This window comes from Bos grunniens, chromosome 6 (assembly GCF_055505025.1).
Source record: "Bos grunniens cultivar Pamir isolate PY7600 chromosome 6, Bosgru_T2T1.0, whole genome shotgun sequence".
NCBI lineage: Eukaryota > Metazoa > Chordata > Mammalia > Artiodactyla > Bovidae > Bos > Bos grunniens.
Window position 1 is genome coordinate 48,546,652 of NC_141170.1, and position 10,934 is coordinate 48,557,585.

Consider the following 10,934-nt stretch of genomic DNA (forward strand, 5'->3'; position numbering starts at 1 on the left):
GAGGCTGAATCTACCTGTGCGCTGCATGGCTGTGATTTCACTACAACCAAGCTTTCCCTTGTGTGGGAAGGAAACACTATGGTAAGTGTATCATCAGGGTGTCATGCAGATGAAATGACGCCTAAATGTCTTCTGACAGAGGTTAGTCTAGGGATCAGACTGGCCCACAAAGTCCACCTGAGTCCTCAGTAAGCCAAAATGAGGAGGGGAGGGATAAAATAGAGGTTTGGGACTAACATATACACCCTACTATATGTGGGCTTTCCCGGTGGCTCAGAGGTAAAGAATCTGCCTGCAATGCAGGAGTAGCACAAGATGGGGATTCGATCCCTGGGTCAGGAAGATCCCCTGGAGGAGGGCATGGCAACCCACTCAAGTATTCTTGTCTGGAGAATCCCATGGACAGAGGAGTCTGGCGGGCTACAGTCCATAGGATCACAAAGAGTCGGACACCACTGAAGCAACTTAGCACACACATATGTATGCCCTACTATATGTAAAGTAGATAATCAACAAGGACTTACTGTATAACACAGGGAATCGACCCAATATTCTGTAATAACCTATATGGAAAAGAATCTGAAAAGGAATGGATATATGTATACGCATAACTGAACCACTTTGCTGTACAACAGCAACTAACAATATTATAAATCAACTATACCCCAACACAAAATAAAAATTAAATTTAAAAAAAGGCCAAAATGAAACACACAAAAATGGAGACTTGGCATGAAGAAGTAAAGATGATCATCTCATCAAGTTTCTTAGAGGAAACCAGAACTTTCTCCTGGAGATCATCCAGACTCCGGTTTTCCAAGTTGTTTTCTAGATCCCTTGTGTACCCTACAGTTGAGAACACGTCCTAATATGTATTGTTAATATGCCCGAGGATGAGATTAAGTCCTTTCAAAACCTTCACTTCAGGTTGGGAGGCCAATCAAACCAGGTCTCTGCCTTTGAGGAGGAGAGCCACAGCTGCTTTGGACAGAACCTGGGCCCAGAGTGGGGTTTGCTCTGCTCAGTGTTGGAGACCAACAAGCTCTTCTGCCCTTTCCTGAGACCCCAAGAGGGAATGTCATAGAAAGAAGTAAAGCCACAGCTTTGGTTTTGTTGGTTTTACTTACTTATCTGTTTATTATTAAAACTTGCTTTTTTTTTCCTATTGAATCAAGTGCCATCTCCCAATTACAGTTAGATTATCATGCTTTACAAATATCAGCACAGTTAGCATCACCTCATCAATAACTGAAATAATAAATCAAACTGTTACTAGGTCTCAGTGGTTATGTCCACATCTAGATTGTTAGGGATTTATATGGTCAGGAACTCATTTGTTTGCTTTAGCTTTTAGCTTTCTTGGTTATATCTCCAAATTCGAAAGAGGTGAGAGGTTCTTGCTGTCATGACAAAGAATTCAGCAGCAAACAGACTCCAGTTTGGGGAAACAATTATAAGTCAGTAAACCCTGCAGTCAAACCCAAATAAACCCTGTAGTCATCAAAACAGAAGATTGGACTGTGCTGAAATTTTCTGCAGGTCTGGCCATGTCAGCCAGTCCAGCACACACCTATGTGTTTTCACTAACTGAAGCCCAGAAAAATACTCTTCCAGAACCTGCCGGGAGTTGCACATCAGCCTCGATTTCTCAGGAACCAGGAGCTCCAGCTTATCAAGGACCTGATGGTAGGTGGCCTGCAGTCCCCAGGTGCCGGGCACTGACATCTCTGCAGATGAGTGACTGTGGGCCACCAGGTGGGAGAGTGGCCGCGTGCTCGTCCCTGGCTGGCCATGGAGAGCAGCTTGTCATTTCCCACTGCCTTGCACCCTCCTCTCCTCCAGGGAGCTCTTTCTGTAGCTCAGCCTGCTTCCCTGTGAACCTAGTGGCCCGTCCCAGAGATTGTTTATTTTTTTCCATGAAGAGGAAGAAGGCTATAAAGTAGCAAAAGTTGGCCTGACAGTCAAGGACCCTGAGCTTCTGTCTCCTACTTGACTTTTGGCAAGCCACTTGGCATCTGTATGCCTCTGTTTCCATCTGTAGAATGAGATGGCTGAACGGTCGTACTGTGTGCCAGCACAAAGGAGGTGGTGAGAATTGAAAATGGGCACCCACTGTTGCAGGGGCTGGACTCAGGCAGGCTGCCTGGGTTTGGCTCTTGGCCTCATGAGTTGGCCCTGGCATCAACGTTCTAATCTGAAAATTGGGTATCATATGGTACCTTTCTCAGAGTTGTTGTGAGGATGAAGTGAGCGCACATGTATACAATAAGAACAAGTCCTGAGACATGGAAAATGCCAAGCGGTAGCTGGTAGTACTAAAGGCAAGCAGGTGTGAGGTGAGGGGGACCCCTCACACGACTTATGTTTCCATCAGGTGTGAGAACTGTGGAAACCCAGCCTTACTCTAAAGGGTGACTCTCATCTTAGCCTCACACTGAGTTGCCTGTGGAGCCTGAGGAACATCAGCTCTGTCACAGGACAGTTTTGGGAGGAGACCATACTCTACTGTTTTGTTTTTTTTGCCTTCTGTCTCAAATGGACAGTTTGCAATACATGATAATACCACCAGCATCTGTTTCTGAACATTTCTACTCATAAGAACCAAAAAAACTCCCAAGAAGAAACTACTTTTCTCTCCGTTGGACTAGAGTCTTTCTGAAACAGCTTTCTACCAGGAGATTAATTATAGAAGCCACGGTATTTCCTGAAAATGGTAAAACATTTGAAAGGAGTCCTAAGACACTGCTTGATAAATGGCTTGCCTCTTTATTGCCTAACAATCCAAAAGAAAAATGCGTGTTTGAAACAGAACAGGATGTAATGGAAATCTAAGTAGATGGACTGTAAAATGGATTTTATTAACTATTTACAGTGGCTATGTAAATTGTTTTCATCTCTGCTTGAGAGAGTTCCCTGTTAGGGTTTCTGAGCCTTCCTTGGTGCTTCTCTGATTTGTGGTGTAAAGATGAGTGGCTCCAAATGTGAGAGTTGTCAGCGAGATCTCCAGATAAGCCTCACTAGGTTACTGCAAACCTTGCCTTAGAGAGGGACTGTGTCCTTCAGAGAGAGCGTCTTCCATTAAAGACAGGAAAAAACTAAGAAGAAACAGTGCCTTTGCATCCTGAATGCCTCATGTCACCATTGTTCCCAGCAATTTGTCTCTATTGTAATAGACCCAGATGGTGCAGTTCAGTGGTGAGGTCATCTCTTAAAACATAATATGTAATTGACTCTACAACTTGCTTATCTAAATATGACCTTTCTATAGTCCCATTTGTGAAAAGTCCATCCCAGTTCACCCATATGTTTGGAAAGGGTTTCAATTTACTTTTTTTTTTTGTTTGTTTAGTTTTATTTTATTTTTAAACTTTACAATATTGTATTAGTTTTGCCAAATATCGAAATGAATCCGCCACAGGTATACATGCGTTCCCCATCCTGAACCCTCCTCCCTCCTTCCTCCCCATACCATCCCTCTGGGTCGTCCCAGTGCACCAGCCCCAAGCATCCATTATCGTGCATTGAACCTGGACTGGCGACTCTTTAAAACGTTAATTTGCTCTTGTCTCAAAATATACAGTCACTTTTCCATTCTTTGTGGGATCTGTCAAGTAGTTTGCGAATTATTGAGACCCCTGGCTTCTCTGCTCTTGGCCTGCCTTCTGATGCAGTCACTGAACACTGGGAGAGCCTTGGGGCCCTGTGGAGCTGTGCTACCAGCATACTAGTTACCTACAAAATGAGGGCATCCCCAAACCATCTTTTCTATAAAAAAAAAAAGTGAAAATTGATATTTCAAAAGAAGTACTAGGACTGTCATCACGGTAGGAAAAATATTGGAATGCTGTTCTACTTCTTTACACTTAATTATGGTTTAGTATTATTTTTATTTTTAATTATATTTTAATTATATACAGGGGTGGTGGCACCATAGTCTTCTTAGCTCTTAGGCCTTCTAAAGTCTTACTCAATCCTGATAGGGATTGAGTAAGGATAGAACTCCAGGCTGAGATGTTCATGAAAGGGCCTCACATGTGCTACCACCACTTCTACGTTGTAGGAGCCATGAGATGGGACCGTGAGTCCTGCCTTTCTGTTCTCAGATCACAGCATGATACTGGGCATAATGTAAGTGCACAATGAAGACCCTTATAATTATACTCACTGTCTCTAATATTAACAGTTCCACCAAGGGGTGCTATTAAGGCAGCTCAGTTTCAGTGACGAAGCTGATGAATGCTCACTTGGACACAGCTCTCTCCCTACAACTGGTGGAGGAGAGAAACAGGCTTGAAAAAGTTAGCTTATGCTGGGCACTGTGCTGGTTGCTTTCTTTCGTTCTTTTTAAAAATTTTTTAAAAATTGAAGTATAGCTGATTGACACTGTTGTGTTAATTTCTGCTGTACAGTAAAGTGACTTAGTTATACATTCTTTTTATATTCTTTTCTGTTATGATTTATCACAAGACATTGTATAATTCCCTGTGCTATATAGTGTGGGTGTGTGTGTTAGTTGCTCAGTCATCTCCAACTCTTTGTGACCCCATAGACAGTAGCCTGCCAGGCTCCTCTGTCCATGGAATTCTCCAGGCAAGAATACTGGAGTAGGTTGCCATTCCCTTTTCCAGGGGATCTTCCTGACCTCAGGGTTGAACCCTGGTCTTCTGCATTGCAGACAGATTCTTTACCATCTGAGCTATCAGGGAAGCCCAGTATAGAAATGCTATACAGTAGGACTTTGTTATTTATCTATTCTGTATATTGAGTTGACCAGAATGTTCATTCTGGTTTTTCTGTATGATCTTATGAAAAACCTGAACCAACTAGGGTTTCCCTGCTAGCTCAGATGGTAGAGAATCTGCCTACAATGCAGAAGACCAGGGTTTGATCCCTGGGTCAGGAAGGCCCCCTGGAGAAGGAAATGGCAAACCACTCCAGTATTCTTGCCTGGAGAATTCCACGGATAGAGGAGCCTGACGGGCTATAGTCCATGGGGTTGCAAAGAGTCGGACATGACTAAGTGACTAGCACACACAATATATAATAGTTTGCATCTTCCAACCCTAAACTTCCAACCTGTATTAACTCTTTTTTTAATCTTCATATCAAACTCTGAAGTTGATATTAGCTCCATTTTACACACAAAAAACCTGAAGCTCAAAAGTTGATCTACTTGACCAAAGCCCTGCTACAGAAATGAAAGAGTGGAGCATTAGACCAAGATCTATCTGACCCCAAAACTCACACTCCTTTCATTACATGTGATGCCAGATCACCTAGAGTTCAACAGGTTGATCACTGGGGTACAAAAACTAAGACAGATGCACTGGAAATAGCTCAGCAAGTCACTGTCTAACAAGTTGTGCTTAGCATTAGAAATTAAAATTAAGGACCTATGCGTAAGATTGCAGGTAGGAGTGGGGGTAGAGGAAATTCCCTGCACGTTTTAGGTCTCTAGGGAACAATTCCTAGGTCTGAATAAATCTTAGAAAACTCTTAGGAACCAGGCCTTTTCTTAGATGTTTGAGAAGAGCTGGATTTGGGATGGAGCCAAGCATGAAACTAAAGGCTGTTGGATAAGCCTTTGATTTTGTCCCTTTTCTGAGCTGTGAAGGTGGGTGTGAGTGAAGAAGTTGTCAGCATCTAAGGAATGGTGCTGTGATTCTGGCAAAGGAAAGAAGGAAAACACTTCCCATCCTCTTTTCTTCTACCTCAAACACTGATTCAGTTCAAGACTATTTTCAGGAAATTCTGGAATTTCCACAATTAATCAACTCGTGGCAACAGTAGGGAAGCTGGAAAGCAAACTCAGAAGGTCATGGGCAGGGAAGGGTCTGGGCAGTAAAGCAATCTCGCCTTTCTGCCTGAGGGATATCTACACAGAACGTCCCAACTTTGGATGGTTCAACTCCACAATTTTTCAACTTTACAGTGGTTTGAAAGTGAGACCCATTCAGTAGAAATTGTACATCAGAATTTTGATTTTTCCTCTTTCTCCCTAGCAAGTGATATATGGTAGGACACTCCCTTGTGATGCTGGGCAGTGGCAGCCACTGCAGCTCCCAGTCAGCTCTGCAATCATGAGAGCAAAGAACTGGTATTATTTCAACTGTTCTCAACATGGATGCTCCTTCAGTTTTTCACTTTCAGCACACTAATCAATAAATTACATGAAATATTCAACACAATTATAATTACAAAATAGGCTTTGTGTTAGATGATTTTGCTCAACCACAGGCACATTTAAGGTGGACTAGGCTCAGCTACAATGTTCTATAGGTTAGGTGTATTAAATGCATTTTGACTTACAATATTTTCAACTTATGATGGGTTTACTGAGATGTAACCCCATCATAAGTCAAGGAAGATCTATGTTTCTAAGTGACATGAGTCTAACCAACTCTTCTTCCTAACAATAGAAAGGAAAGAGCCTGAACTAGAAGGGCAAAAGGTATTAAACTGCATATATGATGAATTTTCTTAAATGGTGGGCAGAGGCATGTTATTCTATAGATTCTTTTGAAACAGGAGTCAAAATTTACCTGCTGGATTGGTGTGGAGCAGAATAAGGTGCAGGTGGGTGGACAGGCAGTTTCCAAAGTTTTTCCAGCCAAAAATTTCTGTAGCTGTATGATTCCTTTGGATAATTCCCCATTCCATCTTTTTCTTTTTTAGCCTAGCTTTTCATTGACTTCATTTATGATACAAAAGAGAAAGTTATTCCCCAATTTCATAAGGCCAAGTCCAGGTTGTATAGAACAATGAAATGGAAAATCTCACAGACTCCAACATTAGACAATGAAAGAAGAAATTCACAGTCCTCTGGTCATGAAATGAAATTAGAAAATGCATTTCACTTCCTCCATGGCACATGGGCTTTTAAAGAGCAAGGAGAGCTAGGAGGATGGGTTATCATAGGTAATGCTTCTATATCTGGTTTACTTGTCAAACTAGATCTTTGTTTTCTGTGATATTTAGATACACAGTGACTTATAAAATATAACATTAAAATTAAGAATGTGAATTGAGTGTTAGGTGTGATAAGTCATGAAAAGGAGACGACTTATGGGTGTGCTGACAAAACACTGAAGAACTCAGCCATAAAGTAATAATGAGTTGTGTCAACTAAGAGACATAAGGAAGAAAGGAAAATGAGATTTGAAAAATAATAGAGAGTCCATGTGGCAGAGAGCTAATTATCTTGACATCTAATCTTCCAGGAGGCTAACAGTTAGTTCACTTGCTAAAAGTCATCTAGGAGTAAGTTACAGAGATATTTTTAAACATGCCATTTTCATAATCCAGCCATGCCTGCATCTGATCGTCAAACCCTTAAGGTCCAACTGTTGGAGCAAAATATGAAATGCTCTCTTCAGCTCTGTGCCTTAGACTCTGGGAGGTTATTAGCAATAATAAGCCCTTTATCATCATTGAGATGAGTTCCTGAAACTTGCTACTAGTGCTTTGAGAGATGGCAGCACCTCTAAGTAAATCGTGGAATATTTTGTGTTGCTATTTTTGTCTGATTAGATTGAATGGTTTTAGAAAGGGGTCTGGGCAGAGCGGTTGAGGAATATTGGAGGAGTAAGAATAAAGAGCAAGACCTAGGCAGGACTGTAGTTCCAGAACTCCCTCTGATGGACTTCATCTTGGTCATTTAGAAAAATTAATAGTTACATTGTTTCAGGCACTTTACGTGAATTAGCTCATTCATCTCTGCAACAGCCCTATGAAATAGGTTCTACCATTATTAGCCCTATTTTACAGGTAAGGAAACTGGGGATCAGAGAGATCTCTAATTAATTTGACCAAGGTCACAGAGTATGTAAACCACAGAGATCAAATTAGGACCCAGCTTTTCCTCCCCATAGAGTCCATGCTCTCAACTTCCTTGCTATTTTACATCTCTGAGCTTGTTAGCAATTACCAAGTGTAGACAATGAACCAGACGCTGTGCTGGACCCTGAGCCATGGCTGAACATCAAAGGACTTCATGGGTTTTGCACATTACACATTTACGGTCTTTGGTTTCAGTCATTCACTGTGCTGTGCTCAGTCATGTCTTTGTGATCCCATGGAATCTCTATCCATGGAATACTCCAGGCGAGAGAATTCTCTTGGAGTATTGGAATTCTCCATTCCAATACTGGAATGAGAGAACTTCAAGAATTCTCTTGGAGTATTGGAATTCTCCATTCCAATACTGGAATGGGTAGCCATTCCCTTCTTCAGCAAATTTTCCCGATCTAGGGATTGAACCTAGGTCTCCTGCATTGCAGGCAGATGTTTTACCATCTGAGCCACCAGGGAAGCCCAGCTGAGAGTATAGTGGGAATCAAAAAGCCACAACCACTATTCTTATGACCCTTACCATCCAGAAGCAAAGGGAGGCATTAAGCAAAGCATTTAAAATTTCTAAAAAATTTCAAGTGTGCAAAGAGCTCTGTGGAAGAAAGGGGTATTAATTTCCTCAATAGAATGAGAAAACCAAATTGTATAATCTCCCTTCAGACTCGATTGTTGCTTTCTTTGCAGGAATTTACATCCCCTGATAGAATGGAAGCCAACAGTACAAATCAATAGACCTACAAAAATGCTGTTCAGGCCATACGTTTCTATGATCTATAAAAGCCCCATGTTCTCCAGCTACAACCTCCTTCCTTCTTTCTTAGGACTTCTCTGAGTGTCCTACTAGATTTGTTCTAATCTATAACATTTATAGAGTGCTGCAGAGTTGACCAACACATTCCCAGATGTCATCCAGTTGTGTCTTCCCAACAGTCTTAACAGGTGGCTGCCTGTCTTTCCATTTTGTAAATAATGATAATACCTACTGGGCACTCCATTATGTGCCAGACTTAAGCTCAGCACTTCACACACTTTACTCAATCAGTTCCTCATAACAGCTCTATGAAGTAAATATCAAGATACACATTAAGGAAATCAAGGCTTCAAGAAGTATTTTATCTGAAGTTCAGCAGCTGGGAGGTAGAGGAGCTGGCATTGTCTGCTTCATAGCCTGAGCTCATGGGAACTTGATGGGAGGTTATGACTAGCCCAAGGCCATGCAGGGGTGATGTTAGGACTTGAACTTGAGCCCTTAGTTCTTTCCTCCATGACCCGGAAACCTCCTATACCTAGGTCTGCTTCTGGTGTTTGGGCACATAGGCTAGTGGAAAGATATTTTGAAAGTAACACAAGTGTAGATAAATTGAGCAACATGTTCCACTTCATTTTAAAGTGACATGGCTATTATCAACTTGTTTCATTTCTGGGAACTAGAAGGTTTTCATTTACAAGGCAAAATCATTAACAGAGGTATTTCCCATGTATGACTGGAGTTGATCCCTGTTGTAGCTTTATTCTGCTTTTGACATGTTTATTATTGTGATAGTAAAAGTCAAGAAATGCAGAAGCCTTGAATGCAGACAGGCCAAAATTAACTTCTAATATAGTCAGCTGAAAGAAACTGACCTCTGAGCCACTATAATCGTCAGATGTAGATATTACCCAAGAAAGTAAACTTTGAAAGATTTAATGTCCTTAGATGTCTCATTGCATTTTTTTCTGTGATCCAATCTTCTTCCTCTGAAGTTCTTATGTGTACAAAAGAGTACTCTTTAGAGTCTTTTGATTAAATACTTTTGATAAATGAATAATACTATTTATATCAAACAGTTTAGTCTATAAAGGCTATGTAGCGCTATTCAAGGAATATAGTTGCCCATATTTTAAAATTCAAATATAAATGGGGAAATCTGGCTAATTTTAAGCAATGTTAAATTTTTAAAGACTAAATTTAAGGTATCAAGAAAAGACAAGTAAGTCAAATATACTTCAATATAAAAAAAAGAAGAGAAAAAAATTGCTTGTTATAAAGAGCTATATATTCTCAGGAATAAAAGTATAAATGAAATAAAAAACAGAGAAACTAAAACATAATGGCTTGAGCACAGATAGAAGAATTTTAAAATCAGATTAAAGAGGGGATAATTACAGATCAGATTTTTGAACAGCAATTTACTTCCCTGTCACTAGATGGGGCTCACTAGTCGAGGTTATTTTCTTTCCAGATTTGCATTTTGTGTCAGACAACATAAAGAATTCAATTGGGATTGGGGTTCAGCATTTTAAAAGATAAGTTATTGGAAGGTATTCAATGGGAATCCTAATAAGATTGACTTTTTTTGTTGACCACAATAGTCTTATTGAGCAAAGCTAGCTTTATCCCAATTTAACATGAAATAGGTCACTATTAGAAAAGACAGCTTTATTGTGTTTGTATTTGGGATTAACGGATAAAATAAATAGTTCTTTTCTTCCCACAGGGGTTGATGAGCCAGCTTTATTCTAAATGACTGAAGACTTCTGTTCTTTTCAACAAACACAGTCCTCCAATTAGGAGCTGCAAATAAGATTATATGCCCTGAATAAGTCTGAAAAGGTCCTTTTATAATTACAAAGTTTGTGTGTGGGAAGTGGAAGCAGCATTAAGTGTTCACTGTGGCTTTATTAAGAGAGTGACATGAAGATTTCCCAAATCTTCATCTGAGTACTCTAAAATGATAAAATAAAAATCATAGAAAACAGTATGTATATTCCATTTCTTTTTTTTTCCCCTGAAAGCTTTCACATCAAAGCTGTAGAAACAAATTCATGCTTTTTATTTTATCAGGCATATTTTAGAAACAGTGTTATTTCATAGTGCAAAGATTATTAAAATACAAGTGAAAATAATTTTGCTTAACGAATGGAATTAAAATGGCTTTGTCAATATAGGACATTCTGGATATTTTCACTGGAGCCCTTTTTTTGATTATCACTATGCTACTACTATGGCATAATATTTTGTTAACTACTGCTGGATTTGACATATTTAGCTCCCTGGCCTGCAGATACACAGTAGTTATTGTGTTCATCTAACCTTGTAGAGC

The 10,934-nt window shown here is 40.2% G+C and overlaps 1 pseudogene; it reads right to left on the bottom strand.

Moving 5' to 3' along the window:
• Positions 1-1,330: 1,330 nt before the first annotated feature.
• Positions 1,331-1,725, bottom strand: LOC147370669 (mitochondrial pyruvate carrier 2 pseudogene; annotated as a pseudogene).
• Between the last annotated feature and the right edge of the window lie 9,209 nt (positions 1,726-10,934).